Genomic DNA, 20,668 nt, shown 5'->3' on the forward strand with positions numbered 1-20,668 from the left:
TCAGCTAGATTGCTGTTGCTCCAACACCTGCAGGATCTCTACATCCTCCTTGTTGTTGATTTTAATTCCTTAGTTGTTCCCCTGTCTGTGGAGTTGCTTGCTCACCACTCCCTTCCCCTTCCTCCCACTCCCTCTAATTCCCTCGGGCCCCACTGATCCCATTGCTTTCTCCTCAGGCTTGCTTCCCATGCCTGTCTTATATAAGTAGACAAACCAACAATAACGTAGGCAATACAGAAAAAAAAACCCAAAAGAGTGACTAAAACGAGAAAAATAAATAAAAAGAAAAAATATATGTATATAAAACAATAATAACTAGGAGAAAGAAACGTGAAAAAGGCATAGATAATTCCAGGTCTGCCCACTGACCTTTATGACTATCTCCCCACAGTCCCACTAGTTCTTGATCATATGCTACCTCTTGACATGGTGGTATGTGGATCAATTTGGTTTTGGTACAGGGGCTCTGTGTTACTTCCATCTACTTTTGGTGCTTCCTGTATCTTTCAATGTTTTTTGCCCATGGAATCCTTCAATATTTCAACTTGAGGCTTGACTTTTTTCTTCTGTTCTTTCAGTTAATTGCACATGACATTGCTCAAAAATTTCCATATTCTGTTGGATCTCCTTTTTGGGAAATGGGCATAAATATGGATCTCTTCCAATTGGCTGACTAGGTATATATTTTTCAAATTTCTTTGTGTAGATTAGTGAACTCTTTCAGTTTGCATGTGTTTGTTGAAAAATCCCCTCATTTTACCAAGGAGGAAACTGAGATTCAAGAGTCGTTAACAAACGGACCAAAGAGGATGAGGGAGGTGGTAGGGGGGAGGATGGAGATGAACAGAGGAGGAAAGGCAAGGAGTGGGTCAACCTCAGGGTAAACCCCAAACCATCCTGTCTAATCCCAGTCAGGCCGGCAAGCAGGCGTTGACTGACCCATCTGGCTTTCTCTCCAAACTGCAGCCCCTGCACTGTGCCCACTTGGCAGGATGAGAACCATGTGAAAAATATCCGGAAATTGCTACTCACCAGGGAGCATCTGTGAAAAATACTGGTTGCAAACGAGCTGGCAGGGACCCAGGGACTGCTGGGTTACCCTGCTGTGGCGGCAAGTTTGTCTGAAGAAGTTCCGGAGCCGTTTCCCAGACCCTGCTGTGAACGCTTGGGCCTTGTGGGCTTGTATGTCGTAGCATTTCTTTGAACACCAGATCTGTTCTGGGAAAGTTGTGGACAAATCAGAGTTTTGGAGCCTGAATCATGTTTTGCAAATGCTAACCCCCAAATTAAATGCACCCTCATCAAATCAGTTCTGACTCATAGTGACCCTGTAGGACACACTAGAACTGTTCCTTTGGATTTGGCAAGCTGTATATCTTGGCGGAAGCAGACTGCTACATCTTTCTTCAGCTTCTCAGCTACTGGCTAGGAACCCCCAGCAACCAAGTGTTTTAACCCTTGTTAAAACAGAATTCCTCCTTTTCAAATGCAGTCATCAACAGTCCTATGATGATGCTCTAAAGTGAAGAATTTTTCAGAAATAAATTTGCAGTTTTGTAAATCTGGAATACTTCAAGCAGAATTCACTAAGACATAATCGGTACTTTTGCACATTTTTGCCAGGGAATGGTAAATAAAAGGTGCCCTTCCAATGAATGGGACCGTGGGAATTGGCCTGGCCTTTTCGGAATTTGCCCAGCTGTGGGTATCAATGGCTATCTAAGAAACTTAAATGGGAAAAAACTAGCCTGGCATTTTACTACTTATTTTCCTATCTGATGTTATTCCCAAAGGATTTTGGTATAGAATATATCTCCTATACCTTAATATCCCTTTCTAAAATATTGGTAATATCCTCATCAGGCTATTATGGAAATATTGTGGACTTAAGCTCTTTTTGTCTCATTTGAGAATGAGACTTCTTGCTGATACCTGCCGATGCTTGGCTAGTTCCTCTCATCTTTTCACTTGGATGGATCAAGAAGTTCACTAGAAAACTTTGAGTTTTAATGAAGTAGTTAAGGATCCCTGTTGGTGTAGTGAGTTACATCTTGGGCTGCTAAATGTAACGTCATCAGTTTGAACCCATCTGCTGCTGTGCTGAGGAGAGATGAGGCTTTCTGCTCCCATAAAAATTTACAGCCTTGGAAACCCAGAGAGGCCATTCTACCCAGCAAGTCCTACAGGGTGGCTATCACTGAGAATGGAAATGAAGGTAACGCGTTTGAGTATTATAGGGTTGCTATGGGATTGACACAGTAGCAGTAGGTTTGGTTTGGGTTGTATTTGTTTGCTTACTATCTGAAGTTATGTTCATGAACTTCTACTTTCTCAGCACCCTGTCTGGTAACTTCTATCAATTTTTAGCGCGTGGAAGACTCTGAGGCTGAGAAGGAAGAAAAGATAGTGAAAGAAAGGACCTCACTAGCAGTAAGGTCCCAATCAAGAGAAGCCAGAAATGTCCCAGATGAGTCAGACAATCCTTTATAGCAGGGTCCTTACTGATTTACGGCATGCTTGTTACAGAGACTTCTGGCCCCCTTCCCCTACACTCTAACATTTTCATCTGCTACCTCCTGAGTTGGTGGAATGTCAGCTGGTTCTTTTTGGTTTGGAGACTTTGTATATTCTTTCCATCGTCTTTCCTGCATCATTAAATATTTTGCCCATAGAATCTTTCAATATTGCAACTCAAGGCTTGAATTTTTTTCTTGAATTATTTCAGTTTAAGATATACTACGTGTGTTTTTCCTTTTTGGTTTTCTAACTCTAGGCCTTTGCATATTTCATTACAATATTTGACGTTATCTTCTTGAGCTGACCTTGGAAATTTTCTATTCAGCTCTTTGACGTCATCATTTCCCCATTTTCTAAAGCCGCCCTGTAACTAAGGGCACGTTTCAGAGGCTCTTCTGACATCTACTTTGATCTTTTCTCTCTTTCCTGTCTTTCAAACGACCTTTTGTTTTCTTCATGAATGATGCGCTTGATATCCCCTCACCGCTCATCAGGTCTACTGTCATTACTGCTCAATGCAGTAAATCTGTTTTTGAGATGCTCTCGAAATTCAAGTAGGAAAGTTTTCATTTTCTTCAGCCTCACTTTGAACCTACAATTGAACAATTGATAGTCTGTTCCACATTCGGCCCTTGGCCTGGTTTACTTCTCCATTGTTTCTTCCCACAGACGTAGGATCTAATTAGTTTGATTTCTGTGTGTTCCCTCTGGAGAAGTCCACATGTATAGTGACAGTTTGTGTTCTTGAGAAAAGCTATTTGCTACAAATAAGTCATTGGTTTTGCAAAATTCTATCATGTGATCTTTATATGAAGTTGGTAAATAATTTTTCCATTTCTTTAAAGAATAACGTTAAGAATTTGGATTGGGATTGTGTTTTATTTGTATATTGCTTTAGGTAGTATTGACATTTTCACAATATTAAGTCTGCCTAGCCATGAACATGGGCTATTCTTCCATTTGTGTAGGTCTCTTTTCTTTGCTTGTAATAATGTTCTGTAGCTGTCTTTGTACAGGCCTTTTGTTTCTTTGGTTAGGTTTATTCCTAAGTATTTCATCTTTTGTGTGGTTATTGCAAATGGTATTGTTTCCTTGGTGTATTTTTTTGCACTCATTTGGATGGTTTACAGGAATTCAACTGATTTCTGGTTGTTAATCTTGTATCCTGTAACTTTACTAAATCCCTCAATTTTTTCCAACAGTCTTTTTGTGGAGTCCTTGGAGTCCTCTCTATAAAATTATATCAGCTGCAAATGCGGAGGACTTCACTTCTTTGTTGCCCAGTTGTATCCCCTTAGTTTCTTTCTGTTGTCTAAAGGTTTGGGCTAAGGCTTCCAGCACGATGTTAGCAGTGAGGGGGAGCATCCTTGTCTAGTTCTCATTTTCAGGAGAAATGTTTTCTTTTTCCCATTGAGCGTGATGTTGCCCATTAGATTTTTGTGGTTCTTTTTTTCTTGCAGCTATTAACATCTTTCTTTGCATATTTAAAATTATGCATTCCAATAATTAAAATCATTTGAACAAAATATGGCACTATGATTAAACTGCATTTTACACCTACAGGACACCTTGGACCAGCTTTGCCTTTTATTCTCTGTATTTATTCACTGCCGCCCCACCCTGCTCCTTCCCCCACCAACATGCAAGTTCCTTTCCTTCCTGCCAGTCAGACAGGCCAATGGGAGCGGCAGGTGTGCCACCTTCATTGTCAGTAGTTGTTTGACGTGAAAGGGGGCAGCACAGTCATTTAAACTTGATCCAACCTCTTTGCAATTTACAAAGTTAAACAGCTACAAGAAAGAAAATATGAAGACAATGCTTGTGGGATGTTCAGTGCATCTTGGGGACGCCACCTCATTATGATGCACCCGCTTGCTCCTCCTGTTCCATCGTTTCATTTGAGGGCAGTGGATTTTTCTCTTGCGTTTGTCTTCTTCAATTTCAACTTAAGGAATTTCTCTATCTCGGCCATCTCGGGGTGGTCAGACATGGCTGTGGAGGAAGCGAGAGTGGTACGAGAGGAGTGGAGTCTGCTTGCGCTGTGGCCACCACTGAGTTAGATTTTTGTGTTTTTGTTGTTTTCAGGTGCCATAGAGTCAGCTCTGACCCACAGCAAGCCTGTGCACAGCAGGACCAAACAGTGCACGTTCCTGACCCATCCTCACATGTGTTCATATGTCTCAATCCATCTCCTTCAGGCCCTTCCTCTTTTTCACTGCTTCTCTACCAAACAGGATGTCCTACTCCAGGGACTGGTCTCTCAATATGTCCAAAGTACGTAAGACAAAGGCTTTCCATCCTGGCCTCTAAGGAGCATTTCTTTTTCCAACAGAAATAGGTTTGTCCTTTGAGCAGACCATGGTATTTTCAATATTCTCCAGCACCACAATTTGAATGCAATTAGACTTTTGTATGTGGCCTTCATTATGTTGAGAAATTTCCCTTCCGTTCCTATTTCACTGAAAATTTTTTAAAAATTAGAAATGGGTATTTGGATATTGTCAAATGCTCTTCCTCCATCTGTTGCTATGATCATGTTGTTGTTTTCCTTATTGATGTGGCTGATTACCTTGATTGTTTTTCTAATGGTAGACCATCCATGCTTGCCTGGTGTGCTGTTGGATTCTATTGGCCAGAATTTTGCTGAGGATTTTTGTGTCTATGTTCACAAGGGAGATCTATCTGTAGCATTCTCTTTGTGGGGTCTTTGTCTGGTTTGGGTATCAGGGTTAAGCTCATTTCATAGAATTAATTTGGGAGTCCTCTGTCCTTTTATATATTCCGGCCTAGTCTGTGTAGAATAGGTGAGAGCTCTTCATTGACTGCTTGGTAGAATTTCCTTATGAAGCCATCTGGTCCTGGGCTTTTCTTGGTTGGAAGTTTCCTGATGACCTCCTCTATTTCTTCTTTGGCTATGGGTCTGTTGAGGTTTCCACACCTGTCTTCTTTAATTTTGATAGATGGTGTATTTCTAGGTACTTGTCCATTTCTTCTAGATTATCAAACTTGGATTATAGTCTTTTAAACTAACTTGCTATTATTCTTTTAATTTCTTGTGGCTATATTTTAATGTCATCCTTTTCATCTCTAATTCTAGATATTTGCATCTTCCCTTTCTTTTACTTTGTTAAGTTTGCCAGTAGTCTGTCAATTTTGTTAATCCTTTCAAAGAATCCGTTACTTTGTTTTATGTTTTCCAGTTAGTTTATTTCTACTCTACTCTTTATCATTTATTTTCTCCTGTTGTTGGATTGTTTATATTGCTATCCTTGTTCTAGTTGTTAGCAGTGTTGTGTTCAGGTATTCATTTTTTATTTCTCGTCTTTTATCATGTTTGTTGAATGCTATGTATGACTTTAACTCGGATATCTACTTTTGCTGTGCCCCAAAGAATTTGTTATGCTGTGTTATCATTCTTGTTTGCTTCAAGGAATTTCTTAATTTTTATCCTACATTTGATCTATTAACCAGTCATTTTAAAGGAGTGTTGTGCAGTTTCCATTCATTTGTCTTTTTGTTCTTGTCCCTTCTATTGTTGATTTCCATTTTTATAGCACTGTGATCTGAGAAAATGGATAGTAGGATCTCAATGTTTTTAAATTTAAGGATTGCTTTGTGACCTAATGTGTGATCTGTTCTAGAGTATGTACTGTGTGTGCTAGAGAAGAATGTATATTGTGTTGTGGTTGGGAACTCAAGTTGTTTAGCTCTTCTGTTTAATTTTTGACTTTCTTTCCTTGAGAGTGATATGTTGAAGTCTTCTACTAATATTGTTGCACTGTCTATTACTCTCTTCAACTCTGTGAGGGCTTTACTGACATATTTCAAGAGTCTTTAATTGAGTGTGTATGTGTTTATTATTATTCCTGGTGCATTTTCCCTTAATAATTATGTAGTGTCCATTCTCTCTCATTATATTATTTGCCTTGAAGTCTACTTTATCATAGATTAATATTGCCACTTTTTCCTTTTTATAATTGTTATTGGGTTAGTAGATTTTTCACCATCTTTTTTAGTATATTGTTGTCTTTGGGTTTAAGGCATGACTTTTGTAGGCAGCATATAGATGGGTCTTATTTTCTAGCCCGGTCTGCTACCCTCTGTCTTTTGATTGGTGCATCTAATCCGTTGAATTTCCATATCACTATTGATGTATGCAGGTTTGTTGCTGTCATTTTGCTATATTCATGTTTGTAAAATTAATGGGAAAATCTATTTTAAAATAGGCAATTAATTAATAGGGTTTGTGGAAATACACTTCATTAATAAAAGGAGAGTGAGAACAGAAATATTTATCTATTCATCATTTAAATAAATAAATAGAGAGAAAAGTGTAAACAAATATTCAGACCCAAAGAGGAAGGATTTACATGTGCTTAGAAGAAGTAGAATTAAAGAACAAGAAAACAATGAGAAAATACAGACAGAGATAAAAAGAGAGGAGAGAGAAAAGACAAAGGAAGAAAGAAGGGGACAAGAAGAAAAAGAAGAGAGCAAAAAAATGTAGATGTGCTGAGAAGAGGAGAAATAAAAGTGATAAAAGATAGGGGTGTGACTTCGGTGTGGGTACTGGAGTTCTGTTGCTATGACAGTGTGAATGCAGGCAGGTCTGTGAACTCAAAGGGGGTAAGAAACAAACAAACAAACAAACTTCGTGTTGGTGGGTGAACCCAAATCTGCAAGCTTGCCTGTTTTTGCCTTAGAGGCATGCATATTCTCAGGGGGGTGGGGTTACTTGGGAAGAAGATGTGAGGGAGAACTAGAAAAAAATAATTAAAGTATTATAATCGATCAAAATGCAAAAAGCAAATAAAATAACAAATAATACCACTTGTACACCTATGATTGTGGATTCCTCAGAAAAAAGACTTAGTGATGTACTTTCAAAAAGCCCAAACATTGAAAATCTTATGGAACACAGTTCTACTGTGATTTACAGCGGGTCCCGCCCAAAGGAAACCAGATTTTTTTAAGCTCTGCATTTAATTTTTTTTAAATAAACAACCTTATCACCTTACCCATTACACTTAAGACATTTGTCAAATCTGCAATTCCATTCTTGGAAACATTTTTCAAACTCATATGTTTGGAATGCTGACAGCACCTCCACTGATTTTTTTCTTCATCTCTTGTACATTGTCAAATCACTGTCCTTTCATGTCACTCTACATCAGTGGAAACAAAAAGAAGTCAGACAGAGTGAGGTCAGGTGAGGAAGGTGCTTGGAGCAAGAGAGGTGCACCTGTTTTCTGCCAAAAACTGGCGCACTGAGATGGTTGCATGAGCAGGTGCATTGTCGTGATGGCAAGACCAGTTCCCCATCTACCACAAATCAGGCCTTTTTGGTCACACACTGTTATGCAATCTTTTCAGAACCTCTAAATAGAAAGCCTGACCTGGTGGAGTGAACTCTAAATGCACTATGAGTCATCATTTTCACTTGTTTGGGAAGTTGACAGATGTTTGGAATGAGGTTTGTCATCAATCAACATTTCACCTTGTTTTGAAATGGGAAAACTACATGTACACTTGAGTTTTTCCCATAGTGCTGTCCTTGTAAGCTGTGTTCAACATCACAACAATTTCTGTGGCAATTTTCACAAGCAGGAAACAAAACTTCATACCTTCATGCTGTTCTCTTACATCAGCCATCACAAAAAGTAAGGTACAAACAAAACTGCTTTTACAAAAAAAAAATTCACTGTGACCACAGAGAGCCTTCCCAGGTGATGCCACTGGGTGCAGTAACTCGGAGCAAGTTGCTCAATGCTTGCCTAGCAAGAAAAATGTGTTCTACGAAAGCTCCACCCAATGGAGCTTTTTTCTGGTTTGGTGGGTACTCCCTCATATGAGAGAGTTTCATGTGACACTTAACCTTCTGAATTAGAACATCTGTGAAGTATTTGTAAAGTCCGTCTGTTGGGTTTTTTTCCTTTCAATTTTGAATAAACATAGACGTGCACTCTAGTTTCCGTTGGGTTTATCTTGCACTCTCAGTAGGATGTATTCAGTACACAGGAAAGTCAATCAGTCTTTGCAACCATTTCCTAAATTCAATCCGTTGCAACGAAAAGCTCCTCACAAGGCCTATATTACACAGTAGCTCCTTTCCTGACTTAAGAACATCATAGAGCATGGGTATGTTCTAATGTTCTTAATGAAGAAACTGTCTTACAAACAAGTGAAATTTTTGAGAAATCTTTTCTTTTTATTATCTTTTCCACTTCAGCTCAATGATCAGAAAATACACTGGATGTAAAGAGGAAACACAAATCTCACAATTTAAAAAAGATATTTCTAGAAAATTAAATACAAATACACGCCATGTTTTGTGCTGAGGGGGACAGAGAGGCAAGTTAAAGAAGAGGCAGGAATTTTTAATGGTCTAGTTTCTTGAGAAAAAGAAGAAAGTCTTATACATACATGATTAATATGATATCAAGACATTCTTTTTCCCCCCAACCATTTTAGTGGGGCCTCTTACAGCTCTTATAACATTCCATACATCAATTGTATCAAGCACGTTTGTATATATGTTGCCATCATTATTTTCTAAACATTTACTTTCTATTTGAGTCCTTGGTATCAGCTCTTCTTTTATTCCCCCCTCCTCCACTCCCCCCGTCCCTCATGATCTTGATAAATTAGAAATTATTATTGTTTTCATATCTTAAACTGACCGCTGTCTCCCTTCATCCACGTTTCTGTTGTTCATCCTCCTTCATGTGTGTGTTATGTATCGATCATTGCAATCGGTCCTCCCTTCCTCCCCCTCCTTTCCCTACCTTCTCGCTACCCTCATGGTATCACTACTACCATTTCTGACCCTGAGGGATTTATCTGACCTGGATTCCGTGTGTCCTGAGCTCTTATCTGTATCAGTGTACATGCTCTGGTCTAGCCAGAACTGAAAGGGGTCATGATAGTGGGGAGTGAGGAGGCCTCAAAGAATCAGAGGAATATTGCATGGTTTATTAGTGCTTTAGTGCGCCCTCATTGACGCATCCCTTCCTTGTGACCCTTCTGTGTGGGAATGTCCAATTGTCTACACATGGGTTTTGTGTCTCTGCTCTGAATCCCATTGTTCTCAACTATATGGATAGGTTTCTTTTGTTTTGTTTTCGGTCTTCTGGTGCATGTTACCTGATTCCATTACATCTCATGATCGTACAGTCTGGTGTGATTCTTCCATGTGGGCTTGTTGCTTCTCTGCTAGAAGGTACTTGTTTACTTCAAGCCTTTAAGACCCCAGATGCTATATCTTTTGATAGCCGGGCACCATCAGCTATCTTCACCACATTTGCTTATGCACCCATTTTTTAAAACATTCTTTTAAAAAGATTTTTTTTTTCCATTTAATTCTATCCACAAGAACTAAACCTCATTTTATTGAGAGAAGTTCTTGTCATTGCTATGTGCTATTAAGCCAATTCTGACTCATTATATCCTATGGCATATATCCTATGCTGCCCCCATAGCATTTCTAAAGCTGTCATCTGTACTAGAGCAGATTGCCAGCTCTTTTCTCCTACAGAGTAACTGGATGGGTTTGATCTTCCCTCTTTCAATTAGCAGATAAGCATTTAACTATTGTTCCACTAGGACTCCTTATGAAGGAAAATATATATATACACATACATATATAAGTATATATAATGCATTATATATTGCATAGGGAGCCCTGGTGGAATAGTGCTTACTAGTTGGACTGCAATACACAAGGTTAGCAGTTTGAACTCACCAGTGGCTCCTTGGGAGAAAGTCTGGCCTTTCTACTCCCATAAGCATTTACAGTCTCAGAAACTCACAGGGCCAGTTCTACCCTGTCTTACAGGGTTGCTATGAGTTGGTATTGATTCAATAGCACTGAGTTGGGTTTTATGGTTGTATATTATATAATCATCCTCTACTCCTTATAGAATGTATCTATAACCAGAATTCTTCATCTTTTTTGTTACATGAACTCTTATCTATCTGATGAAAATGATAAATTTCTTTTAAAAATAACTTTCATATGTACAAAATAAATTAAATACAGTATTTCAAAGAAAATCAGTTATATTAAAACATTCAAAATATTTTAAAAGCTGGTGTATTTTCCATTAATATATCTACTTTGTTAACACATTAACAAGATCTAGCAGTAGGTCTATAGTGATTTCAAAGTAGTAATGAGAATAAACAATATTTTGAAATATCTGCAATACCTCTTGTGGTAGTTACATAATTGCATGTCAACTTGTTAAATGAAAGTGTAGGGGTGGAGTCTGTCCTGTCAACCAGATCACAGCCTCATGGTGCCACCTTGTAGGCATGACCTTCTCATAAGGAGGGTCCTGGGAACCTCTCCTCTCTCTCTGCTTTCACCTTCCTGTTGATGAGTCACCCTGAGCCCTGTGGGAGCCCCGTGATGCAGCCACTGCCACTGGATCCACAAGACTTTTCACCCATGAGCCTGTGATCTTCCTGCATTTTTCATCATTGCTTGTGGCTTTGTGGGTCTGAAGAGGGATTTATGGACTAGTATAGGACTTATGGACTAGTATTGGACTTATGGACTTGATCTGGGCTGGGCTGGGATGTTTTCCGGATATATAACTACTTCTTGATATAAAGCTGTCTCTTACACATATATGAGTGTCAATGGATTTATTTCTCTAGTCAACCCAGCCTAACACACCTGTAATGTAATAAGAAAATATCTATAATTTCCACTCTTGCTAAAATCACCAGTTGTGTTGCTATAGCTCATTTCCTATACTTAATGTAGAAGAAAATGGTAAATTTCAAACAGCAATTTATTTCAATCATGAAAATAAAGATACGAAGTTTTTCTCATCCAATGTTATGTACACCTGAGCCCTATCCAGATCAGAAACCCTTCTTCCAGAGTGAGATCCTAGTACCCATCTAAGGATTCCCCACAGGTGTTTGGCCTTCTGAATATTGGACAAAGGGAACTACTTACAAGTGCAATAGTTGCATGCTTTCCAGAAGGTGTCAGACTTGCATTTCTGAAGATTAAAATCGTTGCTACCTTCATCTCCCCAAATGATCAAACTCCTGAGGCTCTTTCAGAGCAGGTGATCCACAAAGCAGAGGGATTCATAATTAGCAGGGTTGCAGTGGGTGTGATAACTCAAAGGACTTCAAAGAAATGAATTCTACTAGGACTAAGTGCTGAGTTAATAAATTTTATTGTAACAAAGCATCTGAAGAAACGGAATTGCTTTCCTGTGTTTTCAGTATAAACACTGGATTTATGTTGTCAGTAAGGATAAGACAGTATGAAATTTCTGGAAAATACATCACAGCTGACTTATGGTTGAGGATGGATGAGTATATCCTCACAGATGAGTCCAGAAAGAAGAAGGTTATGGAGCAGGAGAGATGCTGAAAATCCAGGCTATAAGCAGAGGCTTCTAGGTACAAAGGAGGGATTAAGCGATGGTTATTTCACCTGAGTTAAAACCTTGAAACTTCAAACTCTCCTGAAAAAGAAATCATTGATTGACAATCCAGTGAATGGATGGATATTTTATAAGAAAGTGTCCCAGAAAAGCCAGGGTTCTTCTATGGACTGCATGGACTTCTAATATTTCAATGGATTTTCTCAGGATGTTTCCGGATGCTACAAGTGGTTGACTCACTTAAATCTCACCGCCCTCCAGTTGAATCCAAGTCATATTGACAGAGTGGAATGCCTCCTGTGGGTTTCTGAGACTGTAACTCCTTCCTGGAATAGAAAACCTCCTTCTTCTCCTGATTAGGGGCTAGTGGTTTTGAACTGCTGACCTTGATGTTAGCAGTCCAACTGATAACCCACTAGGCCACCACAGTTCCTGATAACTCATTTAGCTGGTATCTAAAAGGTTAAATCTTTGAGTCCTTCCAGAAGTACCTGGTGATCTACTTCCAAAAAGTCAGTTATTGAAAACCCGTAGAACACAGTTCTACTCTAACACACAAGAAACCACTAGGAGTCAGAGTTGACTGTATGGCAGTTGGTGGGTTTTGCCACATGCCTGATCCATTACAAATGGATACATTCTGAATATGCACAATGGATTTTGAGGAATCATATATCTTTCTCTCTCAGTTCCTTTTTTAAAATTTTAAACGTTTATATATTTTTATTAGGGCAGAATAGAACTACCCATAAGGTTTCGAGATTGTACATCTTTGTTTTTGTTTTTGTTTCATTGTGACTTGCGTGGTGATTTTACACTGCTGAACATCCACTGGGCTTTCGGCAGTTTAAAAGGTTGAATCCCTAACTGTGAGCAGTCCCTGACCCCTTCCTGGGGAGTTTGTAATAGATATATGCTGTATTCACTTATTCTGCAACCTTCTTCTCACTTCTTATGGAAGCAACAAACTACCTTTCCTTTACCAAACTTGTCACCCATTCTATGTTTCTCATGGGTAGTCTACTGAGTACCTACTGTTTGCCATTCCATTCCAGGTCTGATCTTCTGCCCTGAATCCTAGAAGCCCGCTCTGCATGTGTGCCTCAAAGGTTTCTTCCCCTCTGGCCTCTATTTATATTTGGCCATTGAAGGATTGGGCAGGAGATTAGAGAAAGCAAGGTGCATGAGTAGGGATATTTTTCCCCCTAGTACCTTCTTTGCCAGCGTGTACTACTGAAGATTACCCTTAACCTCAAGAGGGCTTTCTGCATGACTACCCATCCCTAATTCTGGGAACTTCCTCTTCCCCTTGACACGTCAATGCTCAGGATGGTAAGGACTTCCTGCTGTTGCTAACCTTGGGGAGACTGCATTGCCTCAAGTTGACTTTCGTAAATCATATCTTTGAAAACCATCATTTTATTGAACTAACCCAATTTGCCATATATACTCAAGTATAAGCTGAGTCTTTCACATTCTTTATGCAGTTTTTGTGGTAAAATTAGGTGCCTCGGCTGATATTCGGGTCAGCTTATACTCAAGTATATACAGTAACTATGCTTTTGATGTACAGCTGAGATCTTAACTAATTAAATAAAATTTCCCACAGCCACATAAGTGAGTACATATGCCAGTCTTATTCATTAGAGTATTTAGTCCAATATAATTTTATTGGTGCGTATTTCACATATCATGCAACTTAATCATTCAACCACATTAAAAAGATCGGTGCAATCATCACCACAATCAATTTCAGAACATTTTCTTCTCATACTCACTGTTGTTAGCTCCCCATTTCCCCTCATCCTCCCCTGCCATGCCCCTAGGCAATTAGCAACCCAGTTACAGTCTCTATAGATCTACCTATCCTGGACTTCATGCACAGAAAATCACACAAGACACAAACAGGAAGCAAACCAGCTAACAAAAACCCAAAAACAATGACTAGACAGAAACAGAAAAACCTCAAAAGAAAATAAAGGAGAAAATACTAAAACTGAAACAACTTTAAAATGGGTCAATAGGGATATTAAATAAGCATTATATTTTAACCTAACTACATCTATCATCATCAACTTTACCATATTCTCTGTTTGATAGCAAGGTAATTCACATCCTTTGACTCTGGCAGAGGGGGTTCATCAGAAGCTTAATCCATGTGTGGATCCTGAAAATGGATTTTGGCCTTTTGCAAACCAGGTGTTCACAATTTAAGCCCTGATTCTCCTTCAAATTCATACATACTTGAGTATAAGCTGAGTTTTTTTCAGCACATTTTTAATGCAGTTTTTGTGGTAAAAATAAGTGCCTTGGCTGATATTTGGGTCAGCTTATACTCGAGTATATACGTTATTTACAATCCTAGGATCACACAGGTGTGCTTCTTCTATGTAGACACCTCATTCCATTGGCTGCTTGTCTAAAGACAAGCCTTTAAGACCCCAGATGCTATTCTTTCTGATAGCCGGACATAAGGTTGTTTCTTCTCCACACCCAATCTTCAGTGTTCTCTTCATGATGATGAGCATTGGGCATTCTTTGTGATACTAAGTTAGACGTTTGGGAACAGCAGCTTCCCTTTGCCCTGGCAGTGCTAACTGGGATATTGTCAGTTCATAGCTCTCTGAGGACATGCTGTATTTTTCCATCTTAACAGGGGAAACCTGTATTTAGTAGGAGAGTGACCATTCCCGACTGAAGAGGAACAGAGAAACAGACGTGAGTTCTGACATTCGAAATTCCCGCCTGAAATGACAGAGGCAGCGGAGGCCATGCCATACCAAGGCCAGAGGCACCGGGCACTGGAACCGCAGTGCTGAGACTGTGAGGCACAGCAGTAGAGAAGCTTCCTGGCCCGTGGAACAAGGCAGAAGTCAAGGGACCAGGCGGCTGAGAGGCTGAGGACTAGGGACAGCCTTGACTGCTGGCTGAGGAAAGGTGCTGCTGTGGGCTAACGACTGCATCCTGAAGGGTTTCTGACCCTGGCTTACCGTGACCTGTTAACTTCTCTCATAAATCCCCTTAATCATCAATATCGTCTGTGTGGCCATCACAGTGAATTGTGGATCCCAGAGGAGAAGCAGAGTGCTGTAGGAAGAACAGATGGCCTCAGAAGAGCGTAAGGGAAGGAGAGAAGGTGGAGGCGGGTGTGACCTCTGCTCTGTGGCAGTTTGCCTTGGGCTATGTGCAGATGGATTCTCCTTAACCCTGTGTGGCCTGAGAAGGTCAAATGTGGCCTCCAGGCTATTTTCATAGAAATATAAGTCAACTCCTTCAGGAAAAACAGAATAAAAGGGGGACAAAGCTCATTTAATTTTTTATTTTCTTCTAGCGATAGTGCTTTCACTGTCTCCCTCCCTGTAAGCCCCCCCCAAAGAAAAAAAACCCAAAACCTGTCCCTGCCCTTCCTATTCACAGTTTCTTCTCCTTTGTCCTTTCCCTGACGCACGAAAGCTGACTTGACAAGTTCTTCCAAACGGAGGAGCCTGTGAACAGAAACAGACAAAATAAATACATTCTGACATTATGGTTTGAAAATCCACATCTAAATCCATATATATACTGAATCACTGTAACCTTCTCCAAATTTTGCTTCCCTTCTCTGGAAATTTGAGATAATGCGAATCCGGAGGATGGCCCCACTCATTTAGTGGGAGGCCTTTCAAACACCTGGGGCAGGGTTAAGGGAAACAGCATGGAACAAGAATGGTTTTCCCTTTGATGGTGAAGGGAGGTCTATGAAACCGTTGAAAAGGTTATTATATGGATTCTCTTATCATTCCAAATCACTCACATTTTCACTTTCAGCCACGACTTCTACATAATTTCAAAGCTGGTGGTTAGACGTAGAATCTGGACCACTTGCCCCAAACCAACCTGATTCCAGCCACATGCCCTTACCCTGGGGAGGGCAACGCTGCATGCTCTTTTAGAAAGGACCCTTTCTGTGTCCTGCCTCAGGGAGCCAAATTACAAGAGCAATGATACGTTCAGAAGCTGAGAGCGCTGATCCAATCATCATCCATGGTACAATGAAAAGACCTTGTGAAAAGGCTCAGAAGATGTTTTGTGTAATAATTGTCCAGAAAGGAAAACAGAAAACCTTCTCCAAGAATCAAATAGGCATCTTCCTGCCTCTTACTTTGTCACAATTCTTTCTTTAGCCAAGCTTCTACTCCACAGTTCTGCCTCAATTGATCCTTGGATTAAACTCTAAACAGACTAGCCCCTTGAGACTCCCTGGAGGCACTTTTTCATTCTTGGCCATGTCCACACTCCTGTCATTTGGCTGTGCTCGCCCCGGGGTTTGCATGCACCTACAAGGACCGCTATTGAATCTTCTCATACACACTTAGTTAGCTATTTAAGTTCAACAATATTAATTATATTGGTGTTGCTCCACGAACACAATTTAAACATGCCACACTGGTATTTCTGCTTCCCAAACTTCCTAGGGGCGATGAATCATCCTGTTTCTTCATTTGGTTTCGGTTCTTCTCCTTTTGTTGTTGATTCTAAAGCCAAACTTCCTAGCTTTGTGATTTTAAGTATGTTGCTTCTTTCTCTGTGCCTCAATTTCATCAACTAGAGTAGAAATAGAGTTGGTTCAAGTGCTATCCTAGGGCCCTTTCATGTGCAAGGGTTTGAACTGCACATGATTCATCAGAAACTGTCAAAAGACCTGGATTGAAATATCCTCTATTTATATGTCACAAAATGTTATTACATTTTCCTAAATGATAATACCTCAACCAGCATTACTAATAATATATTTGCAATGCGACTGTTAATAGGTCAGGTAGTGAAAATGAGGCCTAGCACAGCAGGACAATGAGAGGGAGAGGGTCCCCTGACAATCCCAGAGGATACTAGAAGACAAAGAAAACTGGGAAGAGACCAGAACACGACACAGCTCTCCAACGGGTTTATGAGGAGACAACACACACACACACACATCGCCATTTGCACACACACAGCTCTTTAATGTATAAGCCTTTCCACAGCCAATAAAACTAGAAGTGGAAATTTCCAGCATATCTGACAATTAATTTCCTGTTGCTGACTCTCTACTTCCTGAACATTTTCGTGACTTTGTGGTATTTGCCATCAACCGATATACTTTGCTCGAGAAATGGAAAACTTTCCATGTCCTTTTGCCAGCTGACTGCTCTTTCTATTTGCTTCATGAAAACCTACTCTTCCTGATACCAACACTCAGTTGTTCATCTGTGATTCAGATGATAAGGAGATAATTAGACAGATTTTGTAAAATGACTCTTTAAGAGCAGTGATGTATAGTATCAAATAGAAAAATGTAAAATGTGCCCTGTGGTTCCCAGCGTTGCTGTCAGTTTTGAAATAAGAATGTTTATTGTTAAACCAATTTGAACAAAACATTCACAATTATTAGTTAGCTGGCTTCCCCAGAGGGAAAGGAAAGCACAGAGAGGTTTTATTCATGACTACCCCCCCCTCCCCCGCCTCTTTCCAAACAAATAGCAGGTTGGGGCTAAATGTCGTCTAAATCTTACATCAAAACCCTCCTGACTTCACCTGCTATTGCTAAAGCTTTCTGACCACATATACATGGAGTTGACTGACACAAACAGTAACTATGATACAAAGTAATAAAACTCAGTGTAAACCCTGAGGAATGTGTCAACCAGGCAAAGCCCAGGATGGAGAATAGCCAACAGTTTGGAGGTCTGTCTTTTGGTTTGGATTTTGCTTTACTGGTATCCATCCATCCTATCCCACCCTGTGGACGGCCACACACTTGCACAAGACACACTTCTCTGAGCCTCCGTTTCCATTTTCATCAGAGGCCTTTCCTTCTAGTTCATCTTGGTTTGGAAGCTCCACTGAAACCTGTTGTGGTAGTTACATAATCTGGTGTCAATTGGGGACTTCAGAGGATTAAGAGTCAAGTCTGTTCATTGGGTCATAGCCAATAAGGCCTCTGTGTGGGAATGACCTCATGAGAATTCTGGGAATTCCTGTATGTCCTCCTTGGAGGTGAGAGACACTACTCTCTCTCTGCTCACTTCCTGAGAGATGCTCTACTGACAAGACACAAGGTGCTATGCCCTGGGAGCTGAAGAAGCCACATGGACCTACTCTGATGCAACCAGACCTCTGGCGCTGGAGAAGCCACGTAGAGACCCTTGCCAGCACTAAGATGCTTATACGCCACTGGACCCACAAGACCTACTAGGAGTCATTTTATGTGTTTTGTGAGTCTGAAGAGGACTTTATAGATTGGTATCGGACATATGGGCTAATATCAGACTTATGGACTTGATCTGGGTTGGGCTGGGATGTTTTCTCAATATTCAACTGTTCTTGTATATAAGGCCCTTTCTTATACACATGTGAGTGTCTATGCATTTGTTTCTCTAGTCTACCCAGACTAACATACCTGTTCAACATCATAGCACCACAAAAGCCTTCACTGACAAATGGGTAGTGGCTGCATAGAAGGTGCTTTGGCCAGGAATTAAACTTGGCTCTCCTGCATGGAAGGTGAGAATTCTACCAGTAAACCATCAATGCCTCACTGTATTTCTTCTGGTGGCTCTAAATTCTATAGCCCAATGCTACCCCAGAGCAATTAGCTTCATTTGCTGTGGCGCAGCCCCTAGATGTGATGAGGTCAGTGAAAGGGAGAATAAAAAGGCACATCATCCACACATAATTCTCACATTCCTTCCAGGGAAAGAATCCCTGGACCTCCCTTTTCCACTCAGCTCCAAATATCACACATCGGACAGCAATAGGAGCCAGATGCAAGGCCTTCTGGAATGGTGTTACTACGGAAAAGGAGATTCCTTCCCCTGCCCACCCAACTCCTTGACTATGGAAACTGACCTTGCTATTAGAATGGACTCTGGATCAGATCCTTAAACATTTCAGATATGCATTGAGCAATCACAAATTGAAAAAGGTGCAGCCTAGTAGCCAGGAAACTGCAGATAAAGATGCCACCCATTGACTAAAGTCCGATACTAAGACCGGTCCTGGAGATCTGGATCACAGACAGAAGGTCCCACTGGGGGTAAGAGGGAAGAATAGAGGAGCAATGGTGAAGATTAGTAATAGGGAAGCAGGAGAGAGATTTCAAGGAGCTGGCCTCAATCTAAAGGAGGCCTGAGTTAGTCTGGGTAGACTAGAGAAACAAAATTCATAGGCACTCATACTTTATAAGAGAGCTTTATATAAAGGGTAAGTGTACATTAAGAAAGCATCCCAACCCAGTGCTGTGCAAGCCCATAAGTCCAGCATTAGCCTGTATGTCCAACACCAGTCTACAAAGTCCTTCTCAATCTCACAAAACACACGCAGTGATGCCGACTGGAAGAAGAAAGCCAAATCAGTGAGCGTACAAGCATCTCAGCGCTGGCCGGGGTCTCCATGCGGCTGCTCCAGCACCCAGGGTTGCATCAGGGTAGGTCCATGTGGCTTCTCCTCAGGGATATCTCACGGGAAGTGAGCCTTGCCCACTGAAGCAGAGAACTAGCTAAGGCAGCCGCACACTGGTCTGACCATCAGAGAACAAGAGACCAGAAAGGTGAGGCTCACCGAGCCATTTATCGCTCTACCTTTCAAATCAACTGACCCTCAATGAATCCCACATGTGTTCATCGGCCAGGTTGGCACAATAAACCTTAACTATCACAAGGCCCTAAAGGAGCTATGTGATCTGTCCAGACCCAACCCACTAATGCAGTTGAGGGCTGAGCTCTGCCCACAAGGGAAGCTGGGGTCTGAGGGAAGGTAAGTGGCAAAGAACAACAGAAGCCCAGTGCAAATGGCCTTGGGCACCCAGGGTAACCATCTCAACTCTAAAGTCAATGGATCCCCTGGGTACTAAATGTCATCATGCCGTGTCAAGACACAATTAGTTGCTTGTCTCTTCTCTTCTTCCCTCTTCCTACAGTTTTGACCTTCATCTCTAGTCTTGCTTATCTGCCTGGAATTCAGATAGGACGCAGATAGAGCAACAGTCACCGTGTAAGCATGAAACCCAAAGCCACAAGCTAAGAGTTGAGAAGTTCAATGCTGAAAGAAGTCCAAGGACCTGATGCAGCTCCCTGTTACACAAGAAAAGTAAACCTGAATGTGGTTAATCTACTGAACTCTGCTTCTGGAAGCTGACAAGCTAGCAGCACACAGATTCGTACCTATGGCACCGACTTGTTGGTAGAGTAAGTGCATTAGGAGACTCTGAGGGCTGGAGGTGAGCCCTGTGGGCATTGCTGACCACCAGAATCTTTCCTTAGGGCCTCATCCTAATCTTAATCCTCTGGAGGGTGGAGACATAAATCACCGATATGCTTCCTGTCTCCATCACCATTAGCTCAAGACTCAGTGGGGATACAGGTAATCATGTGACCACAGGAGGGATGTTTCATAAACCCAGCTTCATGGAAGCAGTTTGGGAAAACCAGGAGGAGCAAGGCAGAGGCTGAAATCATGATTTAAACAAAGTCTATCTTCACTTTCAGCAAATGTTTCTTTGTTTATGTCCTATCGGTGGTCATTCGGTGCCATCTTCTTGGCATTTAGAGAACACACTCCTTATGTTCACTCACCAAACATGACAGGACTGCCTACAGTGTGCCAGGCAGTGTACCAGTTGCTGAAGGTAACAAGATGAATAAAATACAGTCCTTGGCCTTAAACATCTTCTCCAGATCCCAGATTTTCTAGAAAATAGAGCCAAATCCATGGGCATGTTTGGG

The 20,668-nt window shown here is 40.9% G+C and overlaps 1 pseudogene; it reads right to left on the reverse strand.

Moving 5' to 3' along the window:
* Positions 1–4,374: 4,374 nt before the first annotated feature.
* On the reverse strand, positions 4,375–4,590 carry LOC101661576 (annotated as a pseudogene).
* Positions 4,591–20,668: the final 16,078 nt, after the last annotated feature.

This window comes from Echinops telfairi, unplaced genomic scaffold (assembly GCF_000313985.2).
Source record: "Echinops telfairi isolate 266 unplaced genomic scaffold, ASM31398v2 ScPeMD7_7469;HRSCAF=8507_1, whole genome shotgun sequence".
Lineage (NCBI taxonomy): Eukaryota > Metazoa > Chordata > Mammalia > Afrosoricida > Tenrecidae > Echinops > Echinops telfairi.